The sequence below is a fragment of the Drosophila biarmipes genome, chromosome 3L (assembly GCF_025231255.1).
Source record: "Drosophila biarmipes strain raj3 chromosome 3L, RU_DBia_V1.1, whole genome shotgun sequence".
In the NCBI taxonomy this organism is placed as follows: Eukaryota; Metazoa; Arthropoda; class Insecta; order Diptera; family Drosophilidae; genus Drosophila; species Drosophila biarmipes.
Window position 1 is genome coordinate 23016866 of NC_066613.1, and position 26565 is coordinate 23043430.

Below are 26565 nucleotides of genomic sequence, written 5' to 3' on the forward strand. Positions count from 1 at the left end.
CCATTTTCGAGTGAATGCAGTCTCCCGGGGTCGCCAGTCGATAAGTGCCAATTTGGCCATAATGGGCATTAAAGAGGAGTGCGGCTTTAAGGCCAGCTGAAGACACTTAAGCCGCCATCTATCCTCATCATCATCCCCATGGCCGTCGTCATCCCGACAGTATTTATTGTCAATAAAGGCTTGGCAAACAACAAAATGCGACACAGAAAATATTGTAAGTGTGCAGTGAATGCCATCTGAATGTGTCTATATGCGATACATTCTGTATGTATTTTCTAGATTGAATTGGAAACTCACCATATTGCCATTCCCTTACCCATTCCCCGGCCGTATTTCGATACCACTTCAATTGAAAATTGTCTGCGTGGCAAAAGTGAAATGCTTCAGCTTCCTCGGCCGTGAGTCGGAGAATCGAATCGGCGTCTCCTCTGGTGATTTGAGGTCCTCCAACCCGCTGCCTCCAGTGGCATCCCCAGAATTCCCAAACTCTATGCCAATGCCATTGATGTTTTGCTGCGCACTCGAGTGTGTTTTCTTTAGTAATGGAATTTATTAATATTTCATTGTGTGGGCCCGTGAAAGTCGAAGGAGGCGGAGTGCGACGGGGGTCGGCTTCCCAGCGAGTTGGTGGCTGACTTTAAGGAATGTCAACAATTGCCAGCACTTGGAATGCTTCAACCATCCATCCAAACCACTTTTCACTTCCTCACTTCCTTCGAAATGTTAACAAAAAAAAAGAAATACTTTCACTCCTCCGGTTAAGTACTTTCTGAGGTTTCCATTATGATTCGCAAAGTTTTGCCTACATAGAAGAAACATGTCAACAAAATTGGTCATTGATTCGGCATTTTCGAGTGGGTCCTCCTCTTTGAAATATGAACAAGGAATTTAAGAATATGATTACAAATTTAACCTAAAATATTATTTTTTTACGTAAAATATAAGTAAAAATTACAAAAAAAAAAAACAAAATAAATTAAAAAGATTAAATATTAAAAATTAAAAGTTACCCTAAAATATTACTATTAAATAATAGTTTATTTAATTTTTTAAGCACTAAAGAATTATCCTTTATCAGATATTGATTACCTGACTAAATATATTGGTTTGTCTACTTTAAAAACCCCATAAATAAATTAGATTTAAAAGGCTGCTTGGCATACACAAAATATGTGTCATATTTCACTGCTGTCCCTTGTGTAATTATCGATTCGAATAGGAATTGAAAGTGGCAATGCAATGCACGAGCAAGCTGCCATCGAAAGTGATTGTCCCATTATGGCCTGGATATTTATCAATGCAAAATGGCAATTACTCAGGGAGGAGTGTGTGTTTACGGCTGATTTGCCTAATTGCTGCTGCCGAGGGACATTAACAATACATTTTCCGACTGACTGGCATTCTGGTATTCCGGCCATCCGGCAAGATGTGCTCGAAAAAGCCTGGAAGCAATCTCCGTTCCGGAAGCAGGGCACTCAACTCCAAAAAATGCTCTGGTGTCGGCCTGATCTATGCATAATTCATGCAGGAAGAATGCGAGTGTGTTGGCCAAAAACTTTCGCATTGCTGGCCAAGAAGAAATTTTTGTTGACCAACAAAGCGCATAATGCAACTTTCCAATGGAGAAACGCCTCGGCCACCCATAATCATTTCGAATTCCACAACAAACAGCAGAAATCAAATTTCAAAACTAGTAAGAAATCTCGCACGCCAAGCACATATAGCCACTACATTCCCTCCCCCATTTCTCCGGCACTTTCTCATCTTCTTACTGCCGTAAACTTTTCAGCCATGGAATACGAGTTTTTGGCACAACGCACACAAAAATGATACGAATGGCATGGTTTGGGTAAGGCAAAAGCCGAAGATGTAAGGAAAAACTCTTGTGATTTCAGCAATCAGAGTTGAGGGGGCGTGGCCGCCGACGCCGCCCACCCGCCGAGCAGCTCGTGAACAATATGAAAATAATAAAAACAGTTACATAAATCAAAAATGATAAGGAAAAACAGTGCATAAAAAGTTGAGCATTGGGGAAAAAATTCAAGAAACGAGACTGCAACGTTTTTCCTTCATGTTCCTCACTCTTTTCTTTTTTCCCTCTTTCCACAGGATTGCGATGCAAAACACAAAACAGAAAATCGAAAGTTGAGCTCCATCTAAGAAGGAAATCAACTTGAACAACAGGAAGCGTCTGTGCTGGCCTGGCCAAGTCCTTCCTCCTCAGGATCCCCCGTCTTTCAATCTCAGTCGCTCCGTTTCTCATTCTGTCAAATGGCAAAGGTGAAAAATGCGTGTCAATTTTTTTCCTATTTACACGAAAAGACCCTCCCCGAAAGGAGAAGCATCTGCATTGACAAGTGCTGAAATATGGTGGCTGCACATTGCGCCAAATGGGGGTTACAAAGATAGTTGCCTGGATCTATAGGTTGAGTTGGCAAATACTTAAACAAAGCGAGTGTAAACAAAAATGTAGAAAAGAATACAACGCTTACACGTTCTCCTTCTCACTCCTGAGTTACAAAATTACTAATATAGTTAGATTTTTCTGAAATTCCAATGGATTTCAGAACTGGAACCCAAAATTGAACTTACAGATTATATAACTTTTATATTTGGAAATCGATCTATATGGGGGATACCTCGACGAATTTATGGCAGAATTCTCTATTATTCTACATCAAAAGATTTATTATTAACGAGGCTCAACATTTTTCATGTTCGATTTTTCCGTTATTCCAATGGCTTTCTGAAGGGGGACCCAAAACTGAATTTCTAGAATCCATAAATTGGACAGTTTAAATCTGATCACACGTTGGATACCTCCATAAATTTGTGACAGAATTCTTTATTATTATACATCAAAAATTTTATTATTAACGAGGTTCAAAATTTTAGCTCATTTTCATGTTCGATTTTTGCGCAATTTTAATAGCTTCTGAAGGGGGACCCAAAACTGAACTTCTAGATTCCCTAAATTGGACAGTTGAAATCCGATCTAGACGTGGGGTACCTCTATGAATTTGTGGCAGAATTCTCTATTATTTTACATTAAAAATGTTATATTTAAAGAGGGTCCAAATTTTAGCCCATTTTCATGTTCGATTTTGGTTCAATTTCAATGCCTTTCTGAAGGGGGACCCAAAACTGAACTTCTAGATTCCATAACTTGGATAGTTAAAATCCCATCTAGACGTGGGATACCTCTATGAATTTGTGGCAGAATTCTCTATTATTCTGCATTAAAAATGTTATATTTAAAGAGGGTCCAAATTTTAGCCCATTTTCATGTTCGATTTTGGTTCAATTTCAATGCCTTTCTGAAGGGGGACCCAAAACTGAACTTCTAGGTTCCCTAAATTGGACAGTTAAAATCCGATCTAGACGTGGGATACCTCTATGAATTTGTGGCAGAATTCTCTATTATTCTGCATTAAAAATGTTATATTTAAAGAGGGTCCAAATTTTAGCCCATTTTCATGTTCGATTTTGGTTCAATTTCAATGCCTTTCTGAAGGGGGACCCAAAACTGAACTTCTAGATTCCATAACTTGGATAGTTAAAATCCGATCTCGACGTGGGATACCTCTATGAATTTGTGGCAGAATTCTCTATTATTCTGCATTAAAAATGTTATATTTAAAGAGGGTCCAAATTTTAGCCCATTTTCATGTTCGATTTTGGTTCAATTTCAATGCCTTTCTGAAGGGGGACCCAAAACTGAACTTCTAGATTCCATAACTTGGATAGTTAAAATCCGATCTAGACGTGGGATACCTCTATGAATTTGTGGCAGAATTCTCTATTATTCTGCATTAAAAATGTTATATTTAAAGAGGGTCCAAATTTTAGCCCATTTTCATGTTCGATTTTGGTTCAATTTCAATGCCTTTCTGAAGGGGGACCCAAAACTGAACTTCTAGATTCCATAACTTGGATAGTTAAAATCCGATCTAGACGTGGGATACCTCTATGAATTTGTGGCAGAATTCTCTATTATTCTACATCAAAAATATTTTATTTAATGAGAGTCAAAATTTTGACCCATTTTCATGTTCATTTTTTTTAGCAATTCCAATGGCTTTCTGAAGGTGGACCCAAAACTGAACTTCTAGATTCCATAAATTGGACAGTTTAAATCCGATCTACACGTGGGATACCTCTATGAATTTGTTGCAGAATTCTCTATTATTCTGCATTAAAAATGTTATATTTAAAGAGGGTCCAAATTTTAGCCCATTTTCATGTTCGATTTTGGTTCAATTTCAATGCCTTTCTGAAGGGGGACCCAAAACTGAACTTCTAGATTCCATAACTTGGATAGTTAAAATCCGATCTAGACGTGGGATACCTCGAAGAATTTGTGACAGAATTCTCTATTATTCTACATCAAAAATATTTTATTTAATGAGAGTCAAAATTTTGACCCATTTTCATGTTCATTTTTTTTAGCAATTCCAATGGCTTTCTGAAGGTGGACCCAAAACTGAACTTTTAGATTCCATAAATTGGACAGTTTAAATCCGATCTACACGTGGGATACCTCTATGAATTTGTTGCAGAATTCTCTATTATTCTGCATTAAAAGTTTTATTATTAACGAGGTTCAAAATTTTAGCCCATTTTTATGTTCGATTTTGGTTCAATTTCAATGCCTTTCTGAAGGGGGACCCAAAACTGAACTTCTAGATTCCCTAAATTGGACAGTTGAAATCCGATCTAGACGTGGGGTACCTCTATGAATTTGTGGCAGAATTCTCTATTATTCTGCATTAAAAATGTTATATTTAAAGAGGGTCCAAATTTTAGCCCATTTTCATGTTCGATTTTGGTTCAATTTCAATGCCTTTCTGAAGGGGGACCCAAAATTGAACTTCTAGATTCCATAACTTGGATAGTTAAAATCCGATCTAGACGTGGGATACCTCAAAGAATTTGTGACAGAATTCTCTATTATTCTACATCAAAAATATTTTATTTAATGAGAGTCAAAATTTTGACCCATTTTCATGTTCATTTTTTTTAGCAATTCCAATGGCTTTCTGAAGGTGGACCCAAAACTGAACTTCTAGATTCCATAAATTGGACAGTTTAAATCCGATCTACACGTGGGATACCTCTATGAATTTGTTGCAGAATTCTCTATTATTCTGCATTAAAAGTTTTATTATTAACGAGGTTCAAAATTTTAGCCCATTTTTATGTTCGATTTTGGTTCAATTTCAATGCCTTTCTGAAGGGGGACCCGAAACTGAACTTTGAGATTCTTTAACATGGATAGTGAAAATCCGATCTAGACGTGGGATATCTCGATGAATTTGTGGCAGAATTCTTTATTATTCTACATCAAAATTGTATTTTTACCGAGGGTGGAAATTTTAGCCCATTTTCATATAAGATTTTTCCGTTATTCCAATGGCTTTCTGAAGGGGGACCCGAAACTGAACTTTGAAATTCTATAACATGGATAGTTAAAATCCGATCTAGACGTGGGTTACCTCGATGAATTTGTGGCAGATTTATCTTTTATTCTACATTGAAAGTTTTCTTGAACGAGTGTCAAAATGTTAACCCACACAAGCTTCTGTGGTTTTCGTCTAAAATAAGGGCATCCATGACTCACAGTACTCCCCAAAGCAGTTTCTTATTTGGTTTATTGCAACACCATCTAGTCAACTGGGCGTGTCCTGACATTATCATATCCATCTCTATTTCTCCCCACTTGGCAATCGCTCCCGCTTAACTCAGATCGAAACTGCAATTGCGACTGCAACTGCAACTGTGGGTGTTGGCTTATTTATATGACACTGCAGTGGGGCAGGGATCAACCCAGAGATATAACCCACTGATAGCAAAAGGACGACCCACTGTGGTGGGTGATGGTGATTTGTTGTCCTGCCAGCTGACTGTGCATACAAAATTACAGACGACGCTGTCGACATCCCGAGAGCTGCTGGCAGTTAATGTGAAAAATGTGTTGAAAATCGCATTCATGCATAGATATTTCCCTCCCCCATTTGGAGTGGATTTGTTGGCTCCGCATCGCCCACTTGCCATGTATTGATTTAGTTGCCCTTTGAACCCCCGCACTTCGTTGGGCCGGCAAAACAAATCAAGTGGTGGGGCCGGGGTCTGGTTGACTTAAAGCCGACACAAAGCTGCTATGAAATGCAATTAAGCCAACGCCTCCGAGTCGTCTGACTGTGAATGTGAATCAGGTTTTGCGGCGCTCTCTAACTTGGCCACAGGCCACAAAGCCAAGTTCCGACGGTTCTGATTCGAGCCTGGATGAGTGGCTAACCGTTGGCCAAATATTTGCTTGGATCGTTGGGGAGATGAGATGCCAGGTTGGACCCAGACCGAGCCGGCTCTTAATGGACCACATTAGGGGCGAAATACGAGCACATTTGCGGCATTCACAAAAAGGTAAACTAACGCCCACACATATGCCCGCCCTCATAAATGTGCAATTTATGGACAATAATTGCCAATAAGAGCCACACAGCTGTCGTCGAGTCTCGAATCTCCGCCGTATAATAAAACCCTCCGACTCCGGCTAGCCACTATATATTCTGATTCTGAATCCGACTTCGTTTGTCTGCGGTGGCTTCTGCTTTCATTTGCATGACCGGATACATTGGGGCTCTTGCTCAATTTGCTCGAGAGCTAAATCGAAGCGGCAGGCTCTGGACTTTTGATATAATTTACCAGAGACTTGGCTTTTGCCGTTTGACCCGGCTTTAGTCTGATTTATGCCTGCAAATGGCCAATATTCGCAGTTCGTGGCCAGGGAAGTGTGTCTGTTTAAATATGAAAATCAAATTTAAATGTCTAACATAATTATGGATGCACATTTGAAGTCTAGCACCTCCTGAGCGCAAGTCAAAGGTTGTTGGCCTCATTTCGAATTACTAGCAATTATTTGCGATCAAGTTCATGAGTCACAGTCAGAATAATTTTAAGTTTCAGTTGGCAATTCGAATTAAATTAACCATAATAACATAATAATTTAAAACTTAATTTATGCCGATATCTCAATGTCATGTTAAGGTTCTGGTTTCTTGTTTAGCCAGAAAACATATTTTACTAAAGAGCTTTTATTCATTTTAACTGCTATTATATTGGAGCACTAAATGTTTAAAGGTAAGACTTCTAAAATGTAGCTATAAGTTTGATTTTTTGACAAACCTTGAACTTGAATGTAAGCTGATAAAATAAACAAAAATAAAGCCAACTGAAATTTAAATTTGCAAATCATGTTCCAAGTGCAACACCCCTTTAATTATTCCTTTAGAAGCGTGTGCAATAATTGGCTTTAATTAAAGGCCAAATTGCGGCTGCAATTATTGATAACTAATAAAGCGCCTGATTAAGTCACAATTTAATTAGCCTGATGCATGGCTCCTGAGAGGAAAACCTACGATTTTCCGACCCAAAAGTGGACTGTGGCAATTAATCTTTTGCGCAAAGTACCTACATTTCCCTTTGAATTTAATTTCGTAGCCTACTTTCGAGGGTCAAAAGGGAAAGTTCGTCGCGCGCTCATTTAAATCAATCAACTTCAGTCACCGGAGCAATTTGCCAATGGTTTATTTACGCGTACGCATATATATTCATACTTTAACAGGATGGCAATTGTATCTTTTCGCTAACCGCAGCTGCAACTCCTTCGCAAGTTCCGCGCTCCGTTTAATGGCTCAACCTCGAACACGTCGGGCATTTGCAGCGGCTTTAATGGCAATTTAAAATGTCGGAAAGCCGCAAATTTCCGTTATTCATATAAAATGAAACGCAAATACGGCGCAAAGAGCGTTTGCACAGACACTCACACTCGGCAAACAATGGCCATCGAGTGTGATGGTGAGTGCAAACGTGCCGCGAGGAAATTAATTTCCGACAGAAGTCACACAGTACGGCATCGAGAGGCGCAGCCAGGATAATTAAGCCCACATACACACACACACCCACACTGGCTCGCACGCATATCCTGGCCGCACGTCTGTTTGCCTTGAAGACGGCCACTCATGGAGAAAGGATGCGGAGAAAGGATGTCGGCCGCGAGCCATCCACACCAGAAATCGTAGCCGCTGACAGACGCCGGCCTCCCAACTCACGGCCCTCAGGATGAGGGACCACGGACCATGGACACCGCACAAAAAGGACACTGGGCGAAAGGACGACGGACCTGCGACCGAGCGATGCCTGTGGCCGTGGGCTAACTTGGGCGCAGCTGTCATCGCGCTGCGATAAATTTTGGAGGCCAATGCCGGGCGGCGACATAAATCAGCCCAGAGATTTATGGCGATTTGCGCAAGTTGGCGTGCGCGATAAAGAGACCCGAAGAATGCGACCAAGGCGGCCTGATCCGGGAACGACTGTTGCTCTCCGGCTGACATCGCCAGCATAGTTCATAATGAGAAAAAGCCACAGAAGTGGGCTATGAACTACGGGATACCTCAAGGGTGGCCAAAAAGTACATAAAATTACATAAGGGAAGCATTCATATAAGCACTAAATGATCAACAGTTCACAAACAAACTGTATAAGTTATCAGTTTTAAATGTAAATGTCTGCTTATTGAAGCCAACAGTTTATACAACACATTTTAATTGTTAAATGGTTGCAAAAACCAATGAATATAAAATAAAAAATTTTAAATAAGGTCCTTTATAGGATATGAATCATAAAAAAGTATAGCAAAAGGAGCTCGAAATTAAAATAAAAAAATCATGGTATTATAAAATGTGTAAGGAATAAGTATATTAAAATAGTTATGACTAAATCTGAGGTTTAATAATTTAATCATTTTTAGAGGAGGATAAGGGGAATTCCACTAATTTACTTTACAACAACTTTCGCTCCTTTATAACTTGATTATCATCTATGCAATGAATGCCATCAAAATATCATTACACATAACTTCCACAAAAGCAATTGGTTAAGTGCTAGGCACTTCAAGGACTGCCCCACTAAGTCCGAAAATCCCTTTCACCGAAGAGTAGATAATACAATTAATTAACATACTCGATGTTCACCCTCGTAAACACCCCCTGCCAGCCCATTTACAGGGTATAAAGCCTGGTCAGACAGCGGCACAAAGCAGACACTAAGTTAACAAGGGACCTATCTGTCCCGTGTCCTCATTCCCATCCTGCTCCACTTTCCATTTCCGCATTCCTTGTGATTATCACACTGGGACCCATTTCCCACAATATCAGCAAATTGAAAAGGGTAAGAATGTCCACTCCACTTTCACAGTAGCCCACTCCTTCCTCAGATAGCATGGATATACAGATACTGATGGACGGACACTGGGTACGAGCGATAAGATGACCGACTGTACCATGTGGATGTGGGTCAGCGGAGCGCTGGACAAATTCATTAGGCGCCGGATATCGTAAAAGCCGGCCCCAAAGCCGGCCAAATGTCTCAATTTACATTTCGAACATATTTTCATTAGCGCCCTGAAGATTTCGCCCCCACCCCGGCCATCTCATTTCATTTAAAATATAAACCCGCGCAAGCGAAGACGCGAATTCTTAATATTCTTCAGCCCGTCGATGGCATTCTCATCTCGCAGTCGCATTCGCCATCGCCATCGCCTTCGCCTTGGTGGCCAATATTAAAAATAAAGTCCATCACTTACAGTCGCCTTTTTATTTATGCGACCGCCCGTCGACGCTCCCGACTTTTCCGTCTTTCCCGATGAGATTCCGGCTTTGTGACCGCACTTGGCCCATTCTCCGGCCGGAATCATAAAAGTTAAGCGCCGGCCAGTGAGTGGCGAGCACTGTACAGTGGGCACACAATAGGGTCAGACGATCCGTCGGCCAGTGAGTCAGTCAGTCAGCGAGCAGCGCGAGATGAAAGTGAAAGTTAAGAGCCCTTTAAAACTTTCTTTCTTTCGTTTTTATGACTTATTGCGCTCTTGAAGGCGACGACCGCGTGCACTATCAGAAAAATTGCTATAATATTGGGTGGGCAAATTTTCTTTACATGTTTCATTTCCTTTAAAAATCTTGTGATTTTCAAAATCCGTTTTTAGCCAGGATAAGTTCTGATGTGTAAATTTATTCCTGGAAATTATGTATTGATAATTTAAAATATTTAAATATTTGTATTCCACTTAAATAGGTCTTTTTGATTGTAAAAATTCTCTTATAAAACGATTGTGTTATTTTACTTAATATTTTTTATAAAATGATTTGTACTTTAAGTAAAGTAAGCTTATACACTTTTTATTAACTTGTTTATTTATATAATTTTATAGCGGTGTAGGAACTGTCAGATCCTGAGCTTTTATTATTATTATTATTCTCGCTGCAGTTGTAGTTTGCTGTTGTTGCCATTCTAGCTGTGCCAGGGCATAAATATAAATCGCAACTTAAAATTTGCCAGCCACGCCGCCGCCCACGGAGCGTATGAGCAATGCGAATCGAAAGAAGCCTGCCAGGTGGGGCTCTCCCCCCAGGCCACGAGAAGCCGCCACAAAACTTTAGCATACAGATGGGAAATGAATGAGAATCGGGACGTCGGCGGTCTTCCCCTCCTGAAGTGCTGCGCATCCTGCGAAGGATAAACAACGTACTCGGCAAATACATTCATAACTACCCCGGCTAAGAACAACATAAATGTTGATATGTGTCACATTATGCCATTCCACTCCGAAAAGGAGATGGAGAGCCAGTTGCCCGCGGCCAGGTTCCGCGGTCTTATCCCCCAACATTGCCATAAATCTTGCACAGAGCCACGGGGATATCTTGGTACAATATTTGCTGACATGACAACCGAAAAACATACTCTCGGCACACATAAGGTGATAATGACAGTTTAGGCATTCATTACACGTGTTGCTGATAAGGCGCAGGACCTCCAGGTGGGTGGGAGTTTCCAAGGACCTCGGAGGACCGCCCACCCGCAAACACGACCAACAACAAGGGGAATAACATTGACATGACGCCGCTGATAAAAGTCAACAATATAAATTAATAAAGCTGGCAGGCGCGAGCGGCGAGAGGCCCCCAGGGAGCCTGTTCAATGTCCTGCGTGTTTGCCATAATAATGTGTTTCATTCGAATCAACAAGCCAAGACAGGACCTTGCCGCCGCTCTGTATATACATTCATAAATTTTAAAATATGCACATTATGGCCGAGAAGTAAGCTGATATTTATGCTAATGAACCGACGACAGTGGCCCCTGGACGAGGCCATTCGTTTCCACACCGTCTTCCAGGCAAAGCAATTACTATAATTGCTCACTCACCCAGGGCGCCCAGAAGATGAAGAAACCTACTCACATCAATATTCATTTAATTCACATGCAGCAACTTTCTTTTTGTTTGACTTCCACAAAGGGCATTTTCACGGGGCCAAATGGGGGGCGTGAGGAGGGGCAAAGTTTTCCCCATCAAATCAGATATCAAAGCAACACGTGTTACAACACAAATACGGAGAGCGGGACCATCAAAGGACACAGTTAATGAGACCAAGATGTTGCTACATTCGACCCAAGAACGTAATTAAAATTTTTAGAATATATTGCACACGCGTTGGGTATTTATTCATAATTATTATTACAGAAATAGCTCAAATTGGCATGTTTTGCGTAAATTAATTGGAGAAGTTAAGTAATATTTGCTTCATAAATAACAGGTTTTTACAAAAGTATATAAAATTATTTAGTATTTTAGTAAAAAAAATGCATTAAAATGTTTTAAAAAAAATGTCATTAAAAATGTAAACCAATTTTCAGCATCGTCTGTTAAAAAAAAATACATATTTTAAATATCAAACAATAAGTGTGAAAAAATATGAGCAAAATACGCAATTTAATTAAAGAAAAATTAAAGAAAGTAACAAAGCTGGTAATTTTTCAATTTATTTATTTATTTTTCAATTTAATCAGAGTCTACATTGAACGAGGGCAAGATGTTGCCAGGAATGTAATTAAAATTCCCCTTAATGCATGACACACTGGCTAAAATCAATATTTGATTTGATTGAGCCAACAACTCCTCTCGAGAGGCTTGCAATCATTTGTTGATTGCGGGCAGAAGAATCAACAGGAAGCGAAGGAGAGTCGGAAAAACTCGGGAAAACTCTGCAGGCTGGAGCAGAACAAATCAGCGGAAAGTAAACTTCATTAACATCTCAATATTTCGCCCCTTGCAAATCAGTTTGCTGATTTTTTACATTATTTATTCAGATTTTGCGCCTCATGCTGTCATTGCTCTTTATGCTTTCGGGCCCACCAAATCCAGTTCAAATTTTGCTCACTTCACCTTGGCGCATTCATTAGGTGAATGACTTCAGCCTACATAAATTGTACACGTGCCACGCCCCCATTGCCTGCGCAAAAAAAAAAAACGAGAAAGTCTGAGCCAGATACAAAGGAATTCCAATTTCGATTGCCACGAATCTTGCGCATTTGGCGTAAAATTTATCAGTAGCTAACTAGTCAAGGGCAAAAGGACTAAGGATATAGGCAGCAGCTCAAGTTGAAACAAAGCCAATTTGGGTTGATATTTTGTGAGGATAACATTCACTTGAGAATACTTTGTGAGAGAGTTTTTCTGGGAAAAAATTAATAGTCATTTGTATGGCGGATAATAACTTATTAAAAATTAAAATGGAAAAAAAAAAAACAATTCAATAAAATTATATTTTCAAAGCTGCCAGTAGCTCTGCATTTATTATCAAGCTTTAAGCATTGGTTATCTATAAATACAGATATTAGCTTTATTCTAACACATCTTAACATATGGATATAATATAAGCAAATAAAAATATTCAAGTGGTTAATGTTTAATAATTGCTTATTTAAAATGCTTAGAAACAAGAGTAGAAGCTGTTAAGGCATAACAAAAATCCCTTGTATTCCCCACAGAAGGAGACAATTCATTCCGAGGACATAAAAAACTAATGGTACATAAATATAATTTGAAAAAGCCTGAAAGGTACAAGAACAATCGCACTTTTCATTATCATCCCGGGCTTTACTTCCCCAAATACGCGCCCAATTAAAACATAATTCATGGCCAAGAGCAGCTTAGTGCTCTTTATGCGCCCAATGGCTCCCCAGTGAGCGTTTGTAACTGCACAACAATAAGCGGCGCCCAGAAATAAAAAGCAGCAGGATGATGCCAAAAAAGATATACTATATATAGGGAGGGCCGGGGCCGACAGAGAGGTAAGCAATGGCAAGTCGACTTTAATTTGTTTTTCGTGTGCTGCCATGGATGAGAACCGAAATGAACTCGCCGGAGGAGCTGCACATTTGCGGGAATATAAAAAGATATCATAACTATGAGGGGTATATATATATAAGGGGGGTTCGAAACATTTATGCGCATTGAAACGGAGCTGAGTAAAAATGTAAACAATTTTTTTTCGGGGCCAGGAACATGTATGGCTTTTTATGAAGCCCCGACCGGGCCAAAAAGCAGGCCAATGGCCACTGGCAGTGGCTAACAAATGGCCCAATCCGGACAGACAAATGCACTGGGGTGCCACAAACAGACTGGCGGACTTCTCGCATGACCCACTGGCAGTGTGGAACGGCATAACGAGGGCTTAAATAATTAATATTACTCATACGCAGCGTTGGACCGAGCGAAGCGATGCGATGCGCAGCTCCTTCTCGGGCAGTATAAATCATAAAACCTGCACTCAGCGCGCATATTAAATCCTTCGGGCTAATGAACGCTGAAACTGATTGATGAAGCCGAGACGCTAGAGAAACCCCTTTTGCCTGCCCAGCACAAGTATCTATATATCTTTTGTATCTGTTGCTGTTACTTCGATTAATAACGAAAAGCGCGAAAAGTTTCACTTTGCCGGCAGCAGCAGCGGCATTAACATTTTGCATTCATTCATTAGGAGCCAAAGCGAAAGCAAAGTTTACTGCGATGATAAATTGTGGAATTTTTAGGAGAACTCAACCTTGCTGGAGGCGGCGAGCGGGAAATCAAACTTCTTCACTAATTCATTTTCATTTAGCCCCGAAACAAGAAAATGAAAAAATATGCAAACCCTTTTTCCACAACTTCTAATCAAGATAAACAGGGGACGAAGCATTAAAGTGTGCACCAGTGATTAATATTATGGCAGTTTTCTTAAGATACATTTTAGAGTTTTATGAAAGAAACAATTATTAATTGACAAACTTAATAACAACAACAGGTACAACTGGTTTGAAAAAATCGTCATATTTCTCAAGCAAATAATAAATAAAGTTTTATTTTGGTTTTCTTAAGTAATTTTAAAAGAATTTAAATAAGAAGTATTAATTTTTTATTTTAATAATCATAATGCTGCCTTTTATTTTTATGGACAGAATAAGCAAAGTATAGTGGAGCTCCATTAATTTCAAAAAGGTGAAGTTTTTATTATAAGCACCCATCCTTTTTATTGCTTTTATATTACTAGAATTTTATTATACATTTAGCCTTATAAGAGGTATTCAGTATTCGTAAAATTGAAGTCTTATCATTGGCATTCGTCTTGTTTCCGTTTATGTTGTTCCTCAGGCTCTTGGGGACAGAACATAATTTGAATTATTAATTAGCGCGTAATTAGTCGGGTTGATGTTGGCTCGCCTCGTTTTTGTTCTCCTCCATGTTTTGACCACGTCTTGCGGTCATAATTTTGTAACCCGCCCCTTTGCAGAGTCTTTGATCTTGCCGGGGATTCTACGTCTTTTGATTACCTAATTCATTTACCTCTTCGCCCGACACGAAAACTTTTTTTGTGTGGCTTGTAAAATTCATAGAAATTTATCGGGCAAAAAATAACTCATTATGTGTCAAAAGCACCCCGCCGCTCGACCACGGCGAATCGCCCCCTTGACCCAATTAAGAGTGGAACTCAAATCTGAAAGTTTCGCTTTATGTTCGCCCACTTGTTCCATGGAAAACCCCCGTGGAAAGCCCCATAGAGAGACTCTCGAAAAAGGGCCAACAAACGCGACTGTCCGCGCAATTAAAGCAACTGTGCAGTGGCTTATCAAGTGAAGCTTAATCTCGAGTGGGGAGGGGGGATTGATCCTGGGCACAAACTCAAACTCAAACAACATGAAATGACAGTTTTATTTATTTTTCAGCGCTGTGCTTAAAATAGTCAAAAAGTTTTAATGACTTTACGCTGGCTAAACGACAGCGTGCCACATTTCCGCGCAACATCCACCCATCCCAAGTGGAAAATATAAAAAAAGGACACAATTTCGTTAAATTAAGTCACAATCTTGAGTATTGTGGCATAAAAAAGAAAGTCAGAGACGAAAAAATCAAAAATCGTATACAAATTAAATGTAAATGTGGACAAAAAAAAAAAAATGTCAATTCGAATTTTCATAGAATTTTGATAAGCCGCATGAAACAAAGAGCGGGCAGGAAGTGTCGGAAGACCCTCTTAGTTTTGCGTACACAAAATCCGCAAATGGCATAAAATTACGTCAATAAAAAAAAGGTATGCGACAACAGCTCGCATTTATATGCATACACGAGGGTCTGCTCACCTCGCCATTTACATTCGGTTATACATATATGTGCGCAAGTGTATTTATAAGTATGCAGATGGAGGACCCGGACCCCTCGGCATTTTATCGAGCAAACTTCTCGACATATAATTCACACCAGCTGCTAATTTAAGCGCCCGAATTAATGACTCGGGCATAAAATTCTATGACTTTAGACGGGGGTCGCAGGGACCTCGTAAATTTCCTGCTTAAACACGCGACCAGGATTTGGTCAAAAGTCGGGACGGAGTCAAGTGGGGGATCAGCCAGATTCAGTCATAAAAACCTTATAAATTATAGCCTGCCCGGGCAGGCGGTGATTTGATTACACTCAGTGGGTTAGGGCAGTGTTTGATTTTAATTTGTGTAATAATGGCAAAGGTAGTCGTAAAATTATTGGCTTTATTAAGGTACAATTTGTTGAGATATAAGTCCAAAAACACTAAAAAATAAAACTATTTGTTAATAATAATTTTATTTAAAAATCCTTATAATTTGTCTGCAACTCCTAATAATTTTTTGTAACTTTTGCAGTGCTAAAATGTTGCAAACTTTCGTCCGAAACCAAGTCAGCCAACTTCTGTCCCCAACACAATTAAAGCTCTTTAGTAAAATATTATTTCGTTTCCTTTAAGCCCCCTTTCAGTGACCAAGTTTTTATGCCTTCGCTCAGCCTTCGAGCCGGAAACTTTCAAATACCGCACAATATTTAAACTTTCCCCAATTATAAGTTCAATTATACGCCCCGAACTCGGGGCTCGTTGGCCCTTTCGTTTGTGCTAACAATGCGAACTGTTTAATTTTGGTCAAAACATTTGCTCTACTTTATGGCATTATGAAAGAGCAAAAGTAAAGCAGAAACGAATTTGTATTTTCACGCTCACCCCTCGTTTATATTTCTTTTTTGGTTCGCTTGGCAACAGTGTTGAGCATGGCCAATTTGCGGTGGACAGAGGAGCCCGAGGCTGCTTCCTCCCTAAAATTTCCTTTTGGCCAGCGGAACTTTGACGTTTGCTCCGTCAAAGTTTTGAAGCTGGCCGCTTTCGGAGTGACAATCTATATATATAGCACTATGCCTCTGGGTGAGAGTATGATTAAATCAGAGCCGCACAAAGTGCATTAAAAAAGTTATGGAAAAAAATTGGTAAACAAGACAAAAACCAGCTGATAAAATTGCATTATTTCTTGTGTGGTATATATATATATATATACTTCTATTTTTATGGCTAAATTTCGTTGTTTGTCCTTAGTTTTTGACTTAGTTGCGTATTTTCGCAGCAATTTATAATAGAGCAAAAAAATTGGAACGCAAATAAAATGCAAATGAAATTTGTGCTAATAAAATTCAGTTACAAACTTTCGGCAATGGCATACAAAAATATTGCTCGCTGGCGACTGCCGCGGAATGCGTTATTTACACAGTCCCCAAAAGTACACACACACACACGCACGAGCAGGGGCTTGCACACACAGATACAGCGGCACCCACACAATGACACATCCGTGAACATGTGCTGCTGACCTGGTGTTGCATAAATTAAGGCGCCCGCAATGCATCGCATTTGACATTTGAACCGCTCGACCGCCACAAAATTGGCAACTGCCATCCGCAGATGGTTTCGCCATTCAACATTTTGCAGTTTACCAGTTTTCCGCTTTCAGTTTCCAGTTGCCATTTACCGTCGCGTTTTAACCGGGTGCCTAAGTGAATTTTCGCGCTGCAATTGACGCCTGCACACATCACGCATACGCCGTGTGCCACTCGCGGGTTAATTGCGGACGCTTAAACGATTCGGGCCATGAATGTTCCATAAGGCCCTCGATCGCCGGGCTCTACACCCTCCAAAATTGAAGGCAAACATTTCATTAGCTGGTATCGCTTAATTGGCCAACTTTGGCGAACTTTAGGCTAACCTTCATAAGTCAAAACTTAAAAAAAAAAACAATAATAAATATTTCAACAAATGAAATGCATACTTCAGATTGCAAAAAAGTATATATTCATAAAGAATGGCTTTTTTTAAAAGTTGTTCTGCTCCCCTTATACAATGAATTTAAATCAAACATTTTTTGTCAATATAAAAAGTTTAATAAATATTGTCCGTCTGCCTTTGTGGGTCAGTTTAAAATATTAATAAATAACCTATGTCGATGTGTGTTTTTCACCCATTAAGCAAAATAAATAAAAGTATTTAATCGCTATAAAACGTTAAGCTTTCTTAAATTAATATTTGTAGCTGCGCCTCAGGATGATTGCTATAATAAATGGCTTAAATTTATAAAGAAGCATATTAGAATGCACCCCAGGGCGCTGTTAAAGCTGTTTAAGATGGCAAACTTTTGAGAATAGAAAACCATAAATTATAAAATCCATTTTACTTTCACCAAGCGTATTAGCTAAACCTTGTGAGCAGGCTTAATTAAATCTCAAAATTCAAATCAGCTCGGTTTAAGCCCTAAACTAGTTGGCACTCGAGCGATAACCCACACCGCCTCATTACCCGCAGTCCATCTTTGATCCATCTGAGAGACAGATTAGGCAAACTTTATGCCCCGGGCCATTCAGATAGCTGCTTGACCCAATGGCCCGGCCCATTAAAAATCTCTTGGGCGGCAGGGGATGAGGCTAAGATGGAGGAGGGTTCGGGCCTCGAGCGCCATTATGTCCATGTCAACGTATCTGAAGGGGGCACTTGCCGGCACCCTCGGTGCTGGTAATGCTGGAAATACTGGCTGCTGGGCCCCAGCATCGGCAGCATCGGCACCATCAGTCTCATCTCGAATCCGCATTAATTTACGCTCATTGTGCGAGTGGCGTTGGGCGTTGGGCCAGTATCTTCGGCGGGGCTCCTACGTTTCGACGCGCTTTGTTTTGCATTGTCGCGCAAAGTGTTGCTTACAGTAACCACCCTGCCATCCTTCTGATCCTGATCCTGCCACTCGCCCTGCTCCTGGTGGCCCATCAATCCCCCGCCTCGATGGTATCGCACATCAACAAGGCATAATAAGGAGGGCACGCTCACCCACTTGGCTAAGACAAAAGCAGCCCCAGTGTTTGCTTTTGTATCTCGTTTCTCACACTCCTAACATTGGAGGTACTCAGAAAAATATAATATCGAAATCTGGTAACTAGTTATCATGGTCGAAATTTCAATATTCTTTTATTCATTTCAAAATGATAAAGTTTGAATTTGAATTAATATGTTTTTAATTTTATTATCTTTATTTGTCATTCCTTTCTTTAAAGAAATTTAAATTTATAAAATTTATGGAAGCAGGGCATAAGTCAGAATGCCTTCTCTTGTCACATTTACCTAACTCTTTTATATACAAGAATTTTATTTCTAAAATTTAAATATCAATTAAAAAAGATAATTTTTGATTGAATCAAAATACAATTTCACTCCTAAATACAGAACAAAGAGACAATCATTCATAATTTATTCAGTGGTCTGTTGAGCCAACATAACTAAATTGATGTTATTAAAACATAATTACCTTCTAGTTATACAGTTTATTTATGATAAAATCAGAGATTTGCAGTGTATGAATTTTTCCCTGTGCACCTAACTTGTCCCCCTCCTTTGGTGAGGCATTTGCACCCAGCTTGACTTTTTTTAATATCCCTGATATTTGCGCCTGTTATCATTCGATGGATGCGATGCCGCCTGTGGGCCTCCTGCTGTGTCTAGTTGTTAGCAGCACCTCCCCCGCCAACCCCTCCCCCCACTAGTTACCCCCCAAAAACAGCCCCTACCCTGCCCCGCCCCTCTGCTCTTGTTATTCATGTCGTCATTTCCTATTGTCGTCGTCGCTGTAATTGTTGTTGCCATTCTGGTTTCAGCCGTCGTCCTACATGCGCGCCCAGCAACTTGTTTTCATTTTACGCTTGCCTGCCGCCTTTCAGCCGCCCCGCCCCCGTCACCACCCTCACGGTGCCACGCCCCCTTTTTTCCAGCCCCCTCCAAGCGACCCACCAGCTGTCGTTGTCATTTTGTACAATTTTGCGCTCTGATTTTTAAATATAATCCGAAAGCAACGCTACTGCTGCTGGTTTGGTATCTGCATCTATGCACTGGAAATAAAATTATAGAAATGCATAAACAACATTTAAATAGCTTCCAACATCAGATTAAAAAATCTTGGATGACAAAAATATAATTTGTATATTAAGTACTTAGTTTTTTGTCAAAGCATTGAAATATTTTTTAAAATTTATTTTAAGCAACAGTTTTACACTTTCTGTAAAGTAGACTATTCACAACCCTATATTTATGTTGTAATACTTTTTTTTGGAACCGATATTGTGCTAAAATTAAAAATAAAATCCTATTTGTTTTTTAAGCATGATTTAAAAATTAATTTGTTATTCAACCAATTTTTTTCTATTCAGAAGTAGTTTCCTGACATTTCTCTGCGTGTATTCAACTGTGAATTGTTGGGTGGTTCAAGTCACGCGATATCGCGAAATCCGCTTTAGCGGAAATCTAATTGCACATCATCTCTCTCCCGCTTTTCCCGGAATTTCCTCGCTTTCCCGATTTCCCCTCGCTGCCTTTTGGGATGCTGACTGTGGCCGTAGGCTGATTTTAACATAATGCTTTTTTAAATGCAAAGTTACAAACACTCGCTTGTTGCCCGCTGCTTCGCTGCCCCAAAGCGACCCCGCCCCCTGCCCACTTCCGCCCTCTGGCCCCTGCCACGCCCCCCTCTCCTGTGTATTAGCACATTTTATGGCATCGTCCGCAGCCAAGAGCCAGCATGGCATTAGCATAAAGCAGACACAAAAGGCAAAAAGGGAATAAAATAAAACAAGTCGGAATTATTGTGTGTCCTTCACAAGTCTCGAATTCATGATACCCCCACCGGCAGATTTCTTAAACTAGGATCTTATTCCAGCAGAATATTGGGCCTCATTTCAAAATACTCAGTTGTCCGGCTTAAATAATTGAAGGCAAAGATAATTGAACCATTTCTAATTGAATTATCGTTCATGTGCGAGTAAGACTTCCCTTATGACATTATCAGCGTGCTCGTTAATTAAGGAAACTTAAGTCCTGGGAGAATTTCGAAAGCCTTCAGGGCAGCATAAAATAATAAAGAGCTTATAATTATTTTCAGCTGGTGTCTACTTGAGCTAATTTATGCAGCTATTGTATACAATTTTCTTAAAACCCTAAGTACAACCAGGCTAATTAAACCTCTTTTTCACCTGAGTCCAGGGTACTAATGCCCTCACATATATTTTTATAAATTAATTTGCGGTCCTGTTGACATTTGACTCTCCCCATGTGGTCTGTCTTCTTTTAATTAATGTAAATATTTTGGCTGCTCGGGAAGCCGGCACACCTAATGGTAATGCATTTTAGTCAATGTTTGACCCTAATCAAATTGCAGTCAATGGACCGATAAACCATATTGACATCGAATTTCCATTCATATTTGGCGAGTGTGTGGGGGATAAACATTTGCCAGGCTAAAACCGAAACGAAAGCTAAATTTTAATTAACTGCTGTCAGTTGAAGTTGGCATTGCAGAGCAGCGCTATGGCCAAAATAGTTTTCCAGCATGTCGGACAGGTAAGTGTCAATAAATAGAGTTTGCATTTGCCACACGGACCGAACCGCAAACAAATTCTCCGTGTTGCAGCTTACAAAGTCATCAGTTTCACACTGATTTTCGCAATTACTTTTGGCAAAAAGTTACCAACTAATTTGGGTTCGCGATGGGTGTGTGGGTGGGTGGATACTCCCCCACCAGTCGCGGATTTTGCACTCCATTTCCGCTGCTTTTCATTCTCTTTCCGGGAAATGCCGGCCGGCAAACGCGGCGTATAAGCAATATTCGCGCAAATTGAGCATTTGATTTGACTGGCAAACGTCGCCGCCAACTGCCCTTGACAGCAGGCATCAAGCTGGGGAATAAGGAATAGCAGAGTGGAAAGTGAAAAACTGGGAAAAGGTTGCTGGAAAAACTGAATAAAAGAAGGCCAAAAAAAAGGCTTCAATGTGGCACTTTTTTTCCTGCTCAACGCCATTTCCATTTACGTTGTTTACATTTTTCCAAGGCGTGTTTTCTGCTGCCAAAAGGCAAACGACACCCGCCGCTCGATGGGATGCGATGCGGGTCATGTAATGGCCATGGCCATGTCGCATAGGTGGGCCTAGATAATGCACAGCGAGAAAATCTGGCATACACTGGATGAAGGGCGCAAGATAACGTCAGCCATGGTGACTTGGCAGCCATCTGCTTGTGTGGGCTAAGCCTTTTATTAAGTGAGACAGATCTCAGAGATTCTTAGGCTGGAAAATCGCCTATATTAAGTTAGAATGGAACGATTCGGCGGAGAGATATAGGGGCACTTAAAAGAATATTAGGTATACAACTATAATTTGGAATTTCCTCTTCTATAACATAAGATAAATACAATTTAGATGGGTTTATACGGTAAAATATTATAAAATACTATACTATAATTCTTCTCTAGTCTAAAAATAAAATTTATATTTTATATCCCAATAAAATACCCCTAAGCAATCGTTTTTTCCAAACCTCAAAACATGCCAAACAGTCTCTTTCTGGATAGCCTTTGCTTCAAAACATTTTCGAGGATTTTATTTAAACTGTAAAGACTAAATACTTGCCAAAACAAATTCTAGAGGGGAAAGGTATTAGGACCTTATTTTTTTGAGATTTTTTTAAATACACTTTCTTTCAGTGCACCTGACGTTAACTGTGACACCAGCGATAACCGAAGTCTTGCTTGTTTTGTGCTCAACCCAGCAGCATCGAGAGAGTTGCGTGTTTATTTTTTTCACCTCAGACCCATCCCATTTTCTTCCATTTTTTGTGTAACTTTCAGCTATTGGTGGGTGGCCTTGCGGGCGGGTGTATTTCGCTTGTTTGAGCCCAAAAATTGGGTGGGGATGTATTAAAGAAACATCTGGCAGAACGCCCCTTTCCTGCCTGGGGCAACGCCTTTTTCCTCGTCCTGCTTGAATTTAATTTAAAGGCTCAAGATGGACAAACAAGTGCACAGGAAATCAGGGGGCGTGGCTGCCGCGGCATTGACACACAATTGGGCATCAGAAATTAGCGTGTGACCAGGCCTTAATGGTGGGCCGAACCATGGGGCACAATGGCGGCTTTGTTGGCCAACTTGGGCCAAGATTTAGTGTAAACAGGCAGCAAGTCACGGGGGCAGCTCGGAAGTTTGCCCAGACCCCTTGAATGTGCGGGGGCAGCAAGGGGTTAAGGCCTTTGTTGAACCTGTCGCCCGAGGGAGAAGGACCTTTTGTCAGATTTAAACACTTTCGGACACTTGAGTTCGGCCCCCGTTATTGAGACTTCACTTTAAATTAACATAATTTCTCCTTTTCTATTTTAGATTCTTCTTTTTTCCTCCGTTGTTGTTATCCAGCCGGAGACCCTTCGATCGTAATAGAATGTAATGCGCTTTGTGCTTCGACCCGTTGATGATTATTATAAGTTTCGCTTTGGCCGCCCTTTTTATTGCTCAACCTGGGTTCGTCCATTAACCGAAATGAGTGCAATTCAAAATAATATTAAGGGACCCAACTGGGATGACACTTTGAACGGAACCGAGAAACTTTCTATCCCGGCAGGACTTTGCCGCTGATTGTTTTGCAAAGATTCGGAGATGCTGGCTCTGATTCGCACCCGGGATTTTCGGCCTTCGTATGGGGATTCGTTCATCGGCAACTTTGGGCGGCCAAAAATCATAAATCTTTTTAATTTCATTGATCAACTTTTGGCCGGCACAAACTTTTTCCAGCCCCGAGCAAAGTTTCGCACTCGACTCCCTCAGGACATATTTGGCCTGACATTTAAATCGATGGCAGATAAATATTAAACTTAAACTTCCAATTCATTGCTGCAAAATTATGTGTTGCTCTCCACTAGCTGGCCTTTTTTTGCGCTTGACGGAGCAGCAATAAAAAATCATATTTAATGGGGAACAGCATCTCCGCAGGGGCTACAGGAAAACATAAAGGAAATGGAAAATAAATAAATGCCATCGAACAAACAATGGCTGCCCGGCGATTGGGTATAGTTGTGGCTCCGAAAGTCCCGATAAGGAAGCTTATAAATTGGAGCAAAGTGGACAGTGATTGGAAAAATTAATGGGGCATACGGTCTATCCCGAAAAAGCCACTGCTCGGAGGTTACTTAGGAGAAATAAATGGTGTACAAGTGGGAAACAGGGTTTTATTTAATAAGAGGTTCAGATCTTTTATATAGTTCTTAGCGCAAACCAACAATTTAGTAAGAATATTGGGTAAAAATGATTTAGTTTAATATATATAATTCAGACTTATTCATTTTTAATGCCATTTGCAGAGATCTTCAAAAGTAAGTCATTAAAATATAAGCTAAAAGCAACATTCCTATCAAGAAAGAAGGGTCAACTTTTAACGAACAAGCCCCGTTCCCCGGTGGAAAAGTCAGATTTCCCAGCTTACTTACGTCCTTTGCAGCACCGCTTCCACAGCTTACATATTCCCACTCGTTAATAACTTTTCATGTTGTGAAGGAACAGCATCCTGGCTTGTTTCTGTAAATAACTTCTGAGAAAATGTTTGCGCAGTATGCAAAACTTTTCGATTGTGCCAATCGCTCCTTGGGCGCAGCACACGTGCATTCTGGGACTCCAATGGCGAAATTGATTTAAGAACTCCACAAATGGGTCGAAAAAAGGGGAGAGTAATGAGCGCCGCTGATTTCCATTCGCAAAACTATTGACAGCTTGAGTATGGCGCTCAGGGGGCGTAATTCAATAAATCCAATGGATGCAATTCAAAGGAACCGTCCTCGCAATCCCCTCGTTCAGGGGGGATTTAATATATATACAATATTCACAATGGGAAAGCCTGTTTTTCCGCTTGTCGAAAGGCATTTCCATTTGGTCCTTTGCAATGCCCGCTCCTCTCTCTCTCTCGCTCTGGATCATTTAAGAAATATTTAATTTCCAGAAAATGAATTATAAATGCAATTTGCAGTCAGCTCTATTTCTTGTTTGGCCGCCGCCTTACTTATGATGATGCTTCTTTGTCCTCCGCTGGCCCAGTCAGAGAATTAATTACGCTGCTGGAAGTTGAATCCCGCCATAGATGAGGATGGGAGTGTGGATCCGGCTGCGGATGCGGAAGTCCTAGTGCCAATGCGACCACAACTGACCCAGTTGTTTAATTGAATTGAAGCCATAAACACTTGGAGTAGGACCACCACGACCGCAGCCACACAAAAACGGCGCTGAGAGCGTTGGCTGGGAGTGAAAAATGGGCACGGGCAGGAGCACTCGCTAAATAACTTTAATTAGTAGTGCGAATGCGGCCATCAATCACCTTCCCCGTTTACGCGGGCCAGGGAGCGAAGAAGAGCGGCCGGCGGAAACGGATATGGCAAGCGGAAACGCCAGCGGAAGCCACGTGGCCATTGCTAAGCATTTTGACAGCTGCGCCTGTCGCTTATGCAACACAGCACGCACACCCATGCACTGTGCCGAAAATAAACGCCTCTAAGCTTGGGGATTCAAATGGGGATTGGGGATTTACATATGTTGTATTTTGAAAGCCTTTTTAAAAGTTCAATGATATAAGCTTTTCGAACAGAGAATAAACAATTTATTAAAGATTCAAATAAAAACGAACACCTAAACATAGAAGAAGATTTAAGCCTTATTAAAATCCATTTGGAATTTTTATAATTTAAAGATGCGTTTAAAGGATTAAATAACTATTACACCTCAAATTAATAAAAAAAAAAAAATAATAATACAAAAGTTCGATTTTTATGTGAAATTAAAGTAGTTTTAATAGTAGTAAGTAGTAGTAGTAAGTAAAATATTCTATATTTATATTTATGCTTAAAATTAAATAGTAATTTTAAATATGCCTCAGAAACAAAAAGTTACAAGTTAAAGCTATTATCCAATCTAGATTATTTTTAATTAAATTTGTGAAAAACTTTCCCAAGTGCAGCCATGCAAGCCCTACAATTTTCTCCCTGTGCATCCGTGCACTGCAATGTGTGCCAAAAAATTAAAGAAATTTGAGAAAGCAAGGAATTAATCAAATTGCAAATTTCATCAGCGCGGCGAGAAAAAACAAGTGCAGATGTGGCGAGCGGAGGAGCTGGCTGCTCTTCGGCGAGTGCCAGGCAAAGTTGTTGACATCTTCTGAGCCAACACGTACCGCCAGCGCCAACAAAGACACACACACAAAAAGTAGTAAACACTTGACGGGAGCAGCAGAAACAACACGAGCAAACAGCCACTAGTGCCGAGGAGAAGGAGGGACCGGGAGCGGGACCGGGACCGGAGCTCCAGCAAATGTTTGCTTAAAAATGATGCGAGCCCCACGAAAAGCAAGAGAATTTCGGTATGGAATGGTATGGTATCGCATGGATTGGGATGGCAGCTGGTTGGGGGAGCGGCAGCGGATGCTTCTTCTGCTCCTGACAGATGCAAGACGCGTTGACAGTGACAAAGACAATGATGACGGCGATGGTTATGTTTGGGGCTCATCATCATGGCGATGTGGGGGATGTGGTGGTGGTGACGATGGCGGTGGCGGTGGCGGTGGCTGAGATGGAGGCCGGCATTTGGCATAATCCTGCTGACAAAATGTCATTACACCATCTACATAGTGAAGTTGCCTTTTGAAGTTTTGCGAGAAGGAGGTTGGCGTCATTGCAGGCTTAAATAAATAAATACGCTACCCGCTGACAGCAAAAGTTTGCACGGTTAGCATGTGCTCAAGTCTGGATATTTCCATATTAAGAGAAAATAAGTTTTCAAGAAGTATTTGCACAATTACAGTCATATTTAAATAGCGCAAGATGGTCCTGGCGTTACTTCCTAAGTTGTTCTCTTTACTTTTATGAACTGTAAGGAACTTTTTTGTATACCAACTTTTATTTTGATATAAATTCAATTAATCTAAAATCTATCTCAGTGAGAATTAATGTTATATGTTTAAGCATGATCAGTATTTTTAAACTTTCATAATTTTATAAATTTCGATCCTAACCT

At 40.4% G+C, this 26565-nt stretch overlaps 1 protein-coding gene across 2 annotated transcripts in view; it reads right to left on the reverse strand.

Moving 5' to 3' along the window:
• LOC108035436 (junctional adhesion molecule A) overlaps positions 1 to 26565 on the reverse strand; it is a 101708-nt gene that overhangs the window by 73772 nt on the left and 1371 nt on the right. The gene's annotated exons all lie outside the window — the stretch shown is intronic.